The sequence below is a fragment of the Bubalus kerabau genome, chromosome 2 (assembly GCF_029407905.1).
Source record: "Bubalus kerabau isolate K-KA32 ecotype Philippines breed swamp buffalo chromosome 2, PCC_UOA_SB_1v2, whole genome shotgun sequence".
NCBI classification, from domain to species: Eukaryota; Metazoa; Chordata; class Mammalia; order Artiodactyla; family Bovidae; genus Bubalus; species Bubalus kerabau.
In genome coordinates, this window is record NC_073625.1 from 31,352,022 (window position 1) to 31,363,772 (window position 11,751).

The following is an 11,751-nucleotide window of genomic DNA, read 5'->3' on the forward strand; positions in this document are numbered from 1 at the left end:
TCAAGAGGCTTTTTAGTTCCTCTTCACTTTCTGCCATAAGAGTGGTGTAATCTGCATATCTGAGGTTATTGACATTTCTCCCGGCAATCTTGATTCCAGCTTGTGTTTCTTCCAGCCCAGCGTTTCTCATGATGTACTCTGCATATAAGTTAAATAAGCAGGGTGACAATATACAGGCTTCACGTACTCCTTTTCCTATTTGGAACCAGTCTGTTGTTCCATGTCCAGTTCTAACTGTTGCTTCCTGACCTGCATATAGGTTTCTCAAGAGGCAGGTCAGGTGGTCTGGTATTCCCATCTCTTTCAGAATTTTCCACAGTTTACTGTGATCCAGACATTAAAATGCAGAGATATTACTTTGCCAACAAAGGTCCATCTAGTCAAGGCTATGGTTTTTCCAATGGTCATGTATGGATGTGAGAGTTGGACTATAAAGAAAGCTGAGCCCTGAAGAATCGATGCTTTTGAACTGTGGTGCTGGAGAAGACTCTTGTGAGTCCCTTGGACAGCAAGGAGATCCAACAGTCCATCCTAAAGGAGACCAGTCCTGGGTGTTCATTGGAAGAACTGATGCTGAAGCTGAAACTCCAGTACTTTGGCCACCTGATGTGAAGAGTTGACTCATTGGAAAAGACTCTGATGCTGGGAGGGATTGGGGGCAGGAGGAGAAGGGGGCGGCAGAGGATTAGATGGATGGATGGCATCACCAACTCAACGCACATGAGTTTGAGTGAACTCCGGGAGTTGGTGATGGACAGGGAGGCCTGGCGTGCTGTGACTCATGGAGTCGCAAAGAGTCAGACATGACTGAGTGACTGAACTGAACTGATGTGGAAGTTCCCAGGCAAGAATACTGGAGTGGGTTGCCATTGCTCCTTGGTGAAGTCTAATTAATTCTGATTAAGTGTCAAGGTGTAGTGGCTGAAAAGAAATAGGAACTAAATCAACACTTGCTAAGTCCAGGCACTAAAATAGGACAACAATATTCCACTTAATTCTTGGGCAATTTGAAAACTAGGAAGAGGAAACATTGAAATGTGTGCTTCATTATGCTCTGGACTCCAATACATGAAAGTATGGTTGCCTTGGAACCATGGGCAGGGGAGGAGGTAGAAAGGTGCGTTCCTGGAGGGATGCAGGATGCCAAATGAGAGGCTGGTACTTCGCCTAACTTAGTGGTTAAGAACAACCATTTGGTGATCAGACATTCCTAGGGTTGAATTCTGGCTCCATTATATATCACCTTTGCCGCCTTGGGCAAATTGTTTAACTTCTGCAAGTCTTTGTTTTCTTTTTTTTAGGTATTTTTATTTATTTTCTTATGGCTGTGCTGGGTCTTCATTGCTGTGGGGGCTTTCTCTACTTGCAGCAAGCAGGGGCTACTCTCCAATTGCAGTTCTTCAACTTCTCACTGCTGTGGCTTCTCTGGTGGAGCGCAGGCTCTAGGGCGGGGGCTTCGGTAGTTGTGCACATGGGCTCAGTAGCTGTGGTTCCCAGGCTCTAGAGCACAGGCTCAGTAGCTGTGAAGCATGGGTTTAGTTGCTCCGAGGAATAAGGGATCTTTCCAGAGCAGGGATCAAATCGGTGTCTCTTGCATTGACAGCTGGATTCTTTACTACTGAGCCACCAGGGAAGCCCCAAGTCTTTGTTTTCTTAATTTTAAAACAAGGATAATGGTACATACGAATTATAAGGAATAAATAAGATCACGTTGATAGTACTTCTTTTGCCTTCTACATTCCGCTGCAACTTGCAAAAGGCAGAGACCACAGCTCCCCTCCCCTCCCCTGCCCCCATCACAAACTGGCCAAATGGTAACAGAAGTCAGAGCCAACTCTGGAATTCCTGAGGAAAATGGGCAAAGGAAGCATCTTTAGATATATCTGTCACAGGAAGGGGACCCCCTTCCAGAGCCTGACAGTGGGCTCTTGCCTAACACTCTGAAATGAACTGTCCAAGGAGACACATGTACTGACAAATCAAAAGGCTTTGTTGGGAATGGGAACTCGGGTGGAAGGCAGGAGGGTAAGGGAACCCAGGAGGACTTGTTCTGCCACGTGGCTCACAGTTTCAGGTTTTATGGTGATGGGATTAGCTTCCCGGTTGTCTCTGGCCAATCATTCTGACAGAGGGTCCTCCCTGGGGGTGTGTGCATTGCTCAGCCAAGATGGATTCCAGCAAGGAGAATTCTGGGAGGTTGGTAGGACACAGGGACTGGCGTCTCCTCTCTCCTCTTGACCCTTCCCGAATTCTTCAGTTTGGTGGTAGCTTGTTAGTTCTGCATTCCTTACCAGGACCTCCTGTGTAAAGTAACTCATACAAGTGGTTACTATCTTGCGTGGTCAGGGCAGACAGTTTTAGTCAGTGAGGCTCCCCTTGACCTATCTACCAAGACCCCTCAGATATTAATGTTAGACACTACTTTTAAATTTTTAATCAGCAATTTATTTAACCCCGAGGAAGAAGTAGAGTAGTAGTGTGAAAAATCTGCAAGCTTATAAGGAATATCTGGGTCAATGGATTCAATCCTTCATTCTTTCATTCTAGCAAGTACCTATTAACTCCCTACCAAGGGTCATATCAATGAGATCAATGTTATAATATATAATTGGGGGTAGGAATAAAGCTGAGGGGCAGAAAACTGTTCAGCAAGTGGTCTAAACAGAAAGAATGTGCGGAAAGCCTTTGATGGGCTACCAAAGGCTACACTTAAAAATCCCATCTTCTTCCTGTCTCCCCTTCTATGCAAATGTTGGTTGAATAAGGATGAGTTTTTAAAAACCTCAATTAATTTTAAGGAAGTAAACGAAGTAAGTGTTTTTCTTCTCACCAGGGAAGGCAATTTTGATGTTAAACACCTCATTGATAGTGGTAATACCATGCAGTTAATTTTGAAGATGGGAACAAAAGAAGTGTTTTCATTCTCACTAGGCAAGGCAGTTTTAAACACCTCATTGAGGGTAGTACTGCTAGACTTGATTATAGCTCCTCTTGACATGACAATACCGAACGTAGGGTGAAATCTATCAGCACTTCGATGAGTTTTCACCCCCCAACCCCCACCAGCAAAGCCACATTTTCTCTATTTCTTGAAAGGAGTATTGGAGAGCTGCGCAATCCAATTATTTTTACAACGCTAAGTCCCATGGAAATGAATTCAGAGCTTACTCCATTGATTTCAGTAGGGCTTGGTGTGGTGATATTGATTCCACAGGGCTTTGATACAGAGTGAAGAGAGTAGGCCAATTTTTATACACATGTATTTATTTTTCCAAGCTCAAGCTTAAGAGGATCAGAATGCGCTTTTTATCATGCCTTATGACTTTATGACACTAGAACTAGCAAGCAGGGAGGGGAAAGAACATAGTTCTGTTACCTCCATAGCCATGAATTTACTCATTTTTTCTGCAGAAAATCTGAGTGCACTTTTCAGTAAACATGTGACAGGAATCAGACATTAGGCTTCAGCTTGGAGTCACAAGAGGAGATTGAAGGGTTGGACTATTCGGCAGCTCAGACTGGCCATATCAATGCCTAGGTGACTCCGGACCTACTGTCCTCCTTTTTTTTTCCTTTTTTTTGAAAGACAAGGGTCATAGTTCTTTAGTTATTGGTTCCAAGAGAGGAGATGTAATATATCCATTTGAACAACTTTGAAGAATTACTTTAATTCTCTTCTGACATCATGGAATTCTATTTCTGGCGGTTTCTATAGCTGATGCCCTTTCCTCATTTTTAGGAACAAGGAGCGATCAGAAGACAGGATCAGAGAGGCCCTTGAGCAGTGCCTAGCACTTGATTTCCAGGCCGGCATTCTTTCTACCAGCTCTAGTTTTTGAAAAGGGGTTAGCCTCTCATCTCGAGAGGTCCCTGAATCAGACAGAAAGAAACTATCACTTCCAGGGAACCCATTGATTTACAGTGAACCTCGTGTGGGGACTTCACAGTGGCTGAAAAGGCAAGGAGAAGATGGAGACCTGCTCACAACACAAGGCAAAAAAGTCTGGAGCGACAGCTGCCACCTAAGGTGTGATTCCCTCCCTTGGGAGATTCCAGAATGGGGCCCACATGAGCTCAGTGGGGAGAATGCAGTGGCGCCTGGGAGCTCTGTTGTAATTCTTCCTTGGGGAGGGAGGGGAGCTTTTTCATTTAGCAACTGCCTTTCATTCTTGCCAAGCGTTCTTTCTTGAGTCTTTCCTGTAAGCAAGACATAGGTTTTGACTATTCTAAGGGTTTTTTTTTTTTTTTTAACAAAAGAAGCATGGTCAAGCAATAAGATAACTGAGCAACTTCACTTTCACTTTTCAAGGGTTTTTGGTTTTTTTTGTTTTTTTTTTCAAAAGAAGCATTGTCAAGCAATAAGATAATGTTGGCTATGTGTTTTGTACTGAAATCGCCTCCAAGACAAAAGCACGATAGAAATATAAAGCATGATAGAAATATAAAGCATGCCCTTCTATTTATTTTGTTCCAGAATAATAATATGATACTGCATTCGCTTTGACCATATCAGGCCATTTTTCTCTAGGGACAGCGCTCTCTCTCCCAATACATCTGAGAAGGAGCTTCAGTAACCCCAAGGGTGACTATTAAATATAACCCCAAGTGTGAAGTCTGTCCCTTTAAGGTCTATAGAATCCCACTCCCGGATCTTTTAGTTTGTCTCCCGGGCAGCCCTAGACTTTCATCCCTTCTCGGTTCTTGCTGGGCTTTCAGGAATCCAGAGAAGTTGCTGATTGCTCCCGGCTTCAGTTCTTTCTGCGCTTCAGTCCCGGTGCCGCCTCCTCTGAAGCCTGGTGGGTTCTGCCCCCCGGCCAGTGCCAGGGCCCCAGCGTTGAAAGAGCCCGAAGCAGGAAAGCGGAGGAGTTGCGCCGCCCAGCGGAAAACCCGCCAAAGCACAGGATAGGGCTCACCCCCTCTTTCCAGGTCTTTCTCACTATTCTGGATTAGCTGGTGGGAAGGAGTGGGAGGGGAGAGCTATGTATCCCTAGGGTGAGATATTTACAAGTAATGCTACTATGAACCTTAGGGTGCATGTATCTTTTTGAATTAGTGTTTTGGGTTTTTTGTTGTTGTTGTTTTTCCCGGACAGACGTCCAAGAGTGGAATTGCTGCGTTTGGGGGTAGCTCTATTTTTCGTTTTTTGAGAAACGTCTATGCTCTTTTCCACAGTGACTGCACCAATTTGCATTTCCAGCAACAATGTACAAGGGTTCCCTTTTCTCCAAACCCTCACCAACATTTGTTATTTGTGGTCTTTTTGATAACAGCCGTTCTGACAGATGGAAAGTGATATCTCATTGTGATTTTGATTTGCAATTCCCTAATGATCAGCACGGAGAAGGCAATGGCAACCCACTCCAGTACTCTTGCCTGGAAAATCCCATGGGTGGAGGAGCCTGGTAGGCTGCAGTCCACGGGGTCCCAAAGAGTCAGACATGACTGAGCGACTTCACTTTCACTTTTCACTTTCATTCGTTGGAGAAGGAAATGGCAACCCACTCCAGTGTTCTTGCCTGGAGAATCCCAGGGACCGGGGAGCCTGGTGGGCTGCTGTTTATGGGGTCGCACAGAGTCGAACACGACTGAAGCGACTTAGCAGCAGCAGCAGCAATGATCAGCAAGGTTGAGTTTCTTTTCCTGTGGCTGCTGGCCATCTGCACGTCCTCTTTGAAAAAATGTCTGTTCAGGTCTTCCGCCCATTTAAAAAAATCAGCTTGTTTGTTTTTTTCTTGATGTTGAGTTGTATGAGCTGTTTATATATTTTTGGATAGTCATGCCTTATCGGTCATATCATTTACAAACATTTTCTCAACTTATCATTTTCTTAAAGACTCTTAGACGCCATCATGAATATTGGTGATCACTCCTTGGCATGTTGGGGGGCTGTACAGGTGGCTCCAGTGAGATGGCCTTCCAACCACTGTCTGCGATGGGTGAGACCTTGTGTTGGCCGTGGGGGTCACAAAGACGGCTGAGGCACTGTCTGTGCTCTCAAGGAGCTTACTATACAGCACGGAAGCAAGAATACACATTTTAAAAATGTTTATAAAATACTTAAAAATACCAGATGGATGCTGCAGGTGCCTTAGTGCTTCAAAGGTAAAAGAGACACCAGGGTGTCTTGGGGAGAGGGGCTAAGTCTGGACCTTGAAGGAAAGCATGGTCTTGGGTCAGAGCAAGGGGAGGCGGTGAGCAGAGGGCAGCGTGAGGAAGGCGCTGGAGATGTGATGGGAACGATGAGTGGACCTACCAGAAACCAGCTGTTAGAACTTGGGTGAGTTACTTAACCTTCCCAAGTCCCACCTGCCTCCTGTACCCCCTCCCAGGGTTGTGATGAGGATAAAATGAAATAATCCACACGAATTTCATGGCCTAGTACCCAGCACTGTGTGAATGTTCAATAAATATGTCTACAGTTCATAATACAGACTCTGGGCCTTTTGCAGCTGTTGTTGTTTTGTCTCTAAGTCGTGTCTGACTCTTTGTGACTGTAGCACTCCAGGCCTCTCTGTCCATGGGGTTTCCCAGGCAAGAAGACTGGAGTGAATTGCCATTTCCTCCTCCACAGGATCTTCCCAATCCAGGGATTGCACCCATGTCTCCTACACTTGCAGGTGGGTTCTTTACTGCTGAGCCACCAAGGAAGCCCCTTTTGCAGGTGAAAGCCATGTTCATCTGGCCTCTCTGATCTCAGGATTTCAAAAGATGTTAGACACATACCTAATAGCAGATATGACTTTTCTTTATCTTCTACATAAGACCTTGGAGGCTCAGTCAACAGGCAGTGGTAGAACCAGGAATACACCTGAGGTCACATGTTTAGAGCTGAGATGGGATGTCGCAGATGCATTAATGAAGTGGTTTTCAAACTTGAGTGTTCGTAAAACTCACATGAGAAAATTTCTCAAAATTTCCTGAGCCCCACCCAAAGAAGATTCTGATTTAGAAGATCTGGGCGTGGCCTCTGGATTCTGAGTTTTAAACTAGGTTTTCAGGAACTTCCCTGGTGGTCGGGTGGCTAAGACCCCACACTCCCAATTCGGGGTGCTGAAAGGTTGTTGTTGAATGAAAAGACGCCGGGATTTTTGGCCTCCGGAGGAGAAGAATTCAATCTGGGGCCAGAGACGAGGCTTGATCGCTTAGAGCTTTTGTATAATAAAGTTTTATTAAAGTATAAAGGAGATAGAGAAAGTTTTTGACATAGGCATCAGAAAGGGGCAAAAAGAGTACCCCCCTGCTAGTCTTCAGCTGGATGTTGTATAGTCACTAGCAGTCTGTTAATGAAAGAAAGGAATGTCTTAAAACTCAGAATGGCACCAGGCCCCTCACCAATAAGATGCATTTTGGGATAATCTTGGCACCAAATGGTTCATCCTGGGCCATAAAATGATTAACTTGAATCTTATAGAAGGACAGATTACCATACAAATAGTTTTATTTACATAGATTAGGGGAACAATATCTGAGTATAACATGTTGCTTTGTCAAGTAGGTTCTGAGCCATGAGGCGGAACTGACTTGAAGACAGAGTTTTAGGTAAATGCATAGCACATTAGCGTCAGTTCAGTTCAGTTCAGTTGCTCAGTCGTGTTCAACTCTTTGCAACCCCTTGAATCGCAGCACGCCAGGCCTCCCTGTCCATCAGCAACTCCCGGAGTTCACTCAAACTCATGTCCATCAAGTTGGTGATGCCATCCAGCCATCTCATCCTCTGTCGTCCCCTTTTCCTCCTGCCCCCAATTCCTCCCAGCATCAGGATCTTTTCCAATGAGTCAACCCTTCTCATGAGGTGGCCAAAGTATTGGAGTTTCAGCTTCAGCATCGGTCCTTCCAATGAACACCCAGGACTGGTCTCCTTTAGGATGGACTGGTTGGATCTCTTTGCAGTCCAAGGGACTCTCAAGAGTCTTCTCCAGCACCACAGTTCAAAAACGTCAATTCTTTGGCACTCAGCTTGCTTCACAGTCCAACTCTCACATCCATACATGACCGCTGGAAAAACCATAGCCTTGATTAGACGGACCTTTGTTGGCAAAGTAATGTCTCTGCTTTTCAATATGCTATCTAGGTTGGTCATAACTTTCCTTCCAAGGAGTAAGCATCTTTTAATTTCATGGCTGCAGTCACCATCTGAGTGATTTTGGAGCCCCCAAAAATAAAGTCTGACACTGTTTCTGCTGTTTCCCCATCTATTTCCCATGAAGTGATGGGACAAGATGCCATGATCTTAGTTTTCTGAATGTTGAGCTTTAAGCCAACCTTTTTACTCTCCTCTTTCACTTTCATCAAGAGGCTTTTTAGTTCCTCTTCACTTTCTGCCATAAGGGTGGTGTCATCTGCGTATCTGAGGTTATTGATATTTCTCCCGGCAATCTTGATTCCAGCTTGTGCTTCTTCCAGCCCAGTGTTTCTCATGATGTTCTCTGCATATAAGTTAAATAAGCAGGGTGACAATATACAGCCTTGATGTACTCCTTATCCTATTTGGAACCAGTCTGTTGTTCCATGTCCAGTTCTAACTGTTGCTTCCTGACCTGCATATAGGTTTCTCAAGAGACAGGTCAGGTGGTCTGGTATTCCCATCTCTTTCAGAATTTTCCACAGTTTATTGTGATCCACACAGTCAAAGGCTTTGGCATAGTCAATAAAGCAGAAATACATGTTTTTCTGGAACTCTCTTGCTTTTTCCATGATCCAGCGGATGTTGGCAATTTGGTCTCTGGTTCCTCTGCCTTTTCTAAAACCAGCTTGAACATCAGGAAATTCACGGTTCACGTATTGCTGAAGCCTGGCTTGGAGAATTTTGAGCATTACTTTACTAGCATGTGAGATGAGTGCAATTGTGCGGTAGTTTGAGCATTCTTTGGCATTGCCTTTCTTTGGGATTGCAATGAAAACTGTCCTTTTCCAGTCCTGTGGCCACTGCTGAGTTTTCCAAATTTGCTGGCATATTGAATGCAGCACTTTCACAGCATCATCTTTCAGGATTTGAAATAGCTCAACTGGAATTCCATCACCTCCACTAGCTTTGTTCGTAGTGATGCTTTCTAAGGCCCACTTGACTTCACATTCCAGGATGTCTGGCTCTAGGTCAGTGATTACACCATCGTGATTATCTGGGTCGTGAAGCTCTTTTTTGTACAGTTCTTTGTATTCTTGCCATCTCTTCTTAATATCTTCTGCCTCTGTTAGGTCCGTACCATTTCTATCCTTTATCGAGCCCATCTTGGCATGAAATGTTCCCTTGGTATCTCTAATTTTCTTGAAGAGATCTCTAGTCTTTCCTATTCTGTTGTTTTCCTTTATTTCTTTGTATTGATCACTGAGGAAGGCTTTCTTAACTCTCCTTGCTATTCTTTGGAACTTTGCATTCAGAGTGCAAGGAATGGTGGCTGCGCGGGTGCAGGGAGGCCGAGAGGAACTACTCCACGTTCAAGGTCAGGAGGGGTGGCAGTGAGGAGATACCCCTCGTCCAAAGTAAGGAGCAGTGGCTGCGCTTTGCTGGAGCAGCCATGAAGAGATACCCCATGTCCAAGGTGGGAGAAACCCAAGTAAGATGGTAGGTGTTGCGAGAGGGCATCAGAGGGCAGATACCCTGAAACCATAATCACAGAAAACTAGCCAGTCTGATCACATGGACCACAGCCTTGTCTAACTCAATGAAACTAAGCCATGCAGTGTGGGGCCACCCAAGACGGACGGGTCATGGTGGCGAGGTCTGACAGAATGTGGTCCACTGGAGAAGGGAATGGCAAACCACTTCAGTATTCTTGCCTTGAGAACCCCACAAACAGTATGAAAAGGCAAAATGATAGGATACTGAAAGGGGAACTCCCCGGGTTGGTAGGTGCCCAATATGCTACTGGAGATCAGTGGAGAAATAACTCCAGAAAGAATGAAGGGATGGAGCCAAAGCAAAAAGAATACCCAGTTGTGGATGTGACTGGTGATAGAAGCAAGGTCCAATGCTGTAAAGAGCAATATTTCATAGGAATCTGGAATGTCAGGTCCATGAATCAAGGCAAATTGGAAGTGGTCAAACAGGAGATGGCAAGAGTGAATGTCGACATTCTGGGAATCAGCGAACTAAAATGGTCTGGAATGGGTGAATTTAATTTAGATGACCATTATATCTACTATTGTGGGCAGGAATCCCTTAGAAGAAATGGAGTAGCCATTTCTTGGCATAGAAATGGTCATCAAAAAAGTCCTAAATGCAGTACTTGGATGCAATCTCAAAACGACAGAATGATCTCTATTAGTTTCTAAGGCAAACCATTCAATATCCAAGCCTATGCCCCAACCAGTAACGCTGAAGAAGCTGAAGTTGAATGGTTCTATGAAGACCTACAAGACCCTTTAGAACTAACACCCAGAAAAGATGTCCTTTGCATTATAGGGGACTGGAATGCAAAAGTAGAAAGTCAAGAAACACCTGGAGTAACAGGCAAATTTGGCCTTGGAATATGGAATGAAGCAGGGCAAAGGCTAATAGAGTTTCGCCAAGAGAACACACTGGTCATAGCAAACACCCTCTTCCAACAACACAAGGGAAGACTCTACACATGGACATCACCAGATGGTCAACACCAAAATCAGATTGATTATATTCTTTGCAGCCAAAGATGGAGAAGCTCTATACAGTCAGCAAAAACAAGACCGGGAGCTGACTGTGGCTCAGATCATTAACTCCTTATTGCCAAATTCAGACTTAAATTGAAGAAAGTAGGGAAAACCACTAGACCATTCAGGTATGACCTAAATCAAATCTCTTATGATTATACAGTAGAAGTGAGAAATAGATTTAAGGGCCTAGATCTGATAGATAGAGTGCCTGATGAACTATGGACGGAGGTTCATGACATTGTACAGGAGACAGGGATCAAGACCATCCCCATGGAAAAGAAATGCCAAAAAGCAAAATGGCTGTCTGGGGAGGCCTTACAAATAGTTGTGAAAAGAAGAGAAGGGAAAAGCACATTAGCATAGCTTAAGACAAACATTTTCATAAGAAAAATGCATTGGTTATCTCAAGGTTTGAGAATAGTTAACTTCAGGTGAGACCAGGTGTTATTATGGACGGACAGTATTTTAAGAGAAACCTTTTAAATTTGTATAGAGAAGAAAAAAATATCACTGGTTTGTTTCCTCCTGCTGCTTAAGAAAGATAAAAATGTCATTCCCCCCTTTTCTTTTAGAAGAATTATGTTGCCTAGGGAAAAGGGGTGTCGTTCTTGTCCCATAACTTTCTGAGCTGACAAGGGGCGTTGTCCCTAAATTGGTGAGGCAACATATTCTCCTAATCCTCATATTGAGGATATCTGATCCAGGGGCCCCAAACAGTAGTTGGAAGAAGCTGTAGCAGTAGCAGGACTTTAAGCAACCATTTGTAACTTAAAAGCTTTTATGCGGCTAGAAGCAAATCTAGCTACACAGTTACAGATGCAGGGAGCAAACAGCAAAAACAAAACAATCAGAATTATTGTAATTAAGATAGTTTTCCACCCTGGGGAACTAGTTAACGTCTCCCAAAGTGAGGCAATTGAGGCTTCAGGAGTATCCATGGCCCCAATCATCTTGTTCATGCGTTTAGTAAAATAAGTAACATTCGTGCTCGTATCAGGTATATATGTACAGCACTGGGTATGAATAATGGCACAAGTTCCTCCTTGTGCAGCTGTCAGAATATCTAGAGCCAATCTGTTTTGTAAAACCACCTTTCTAATTTGTGCTTGTTCAGCATTAAGA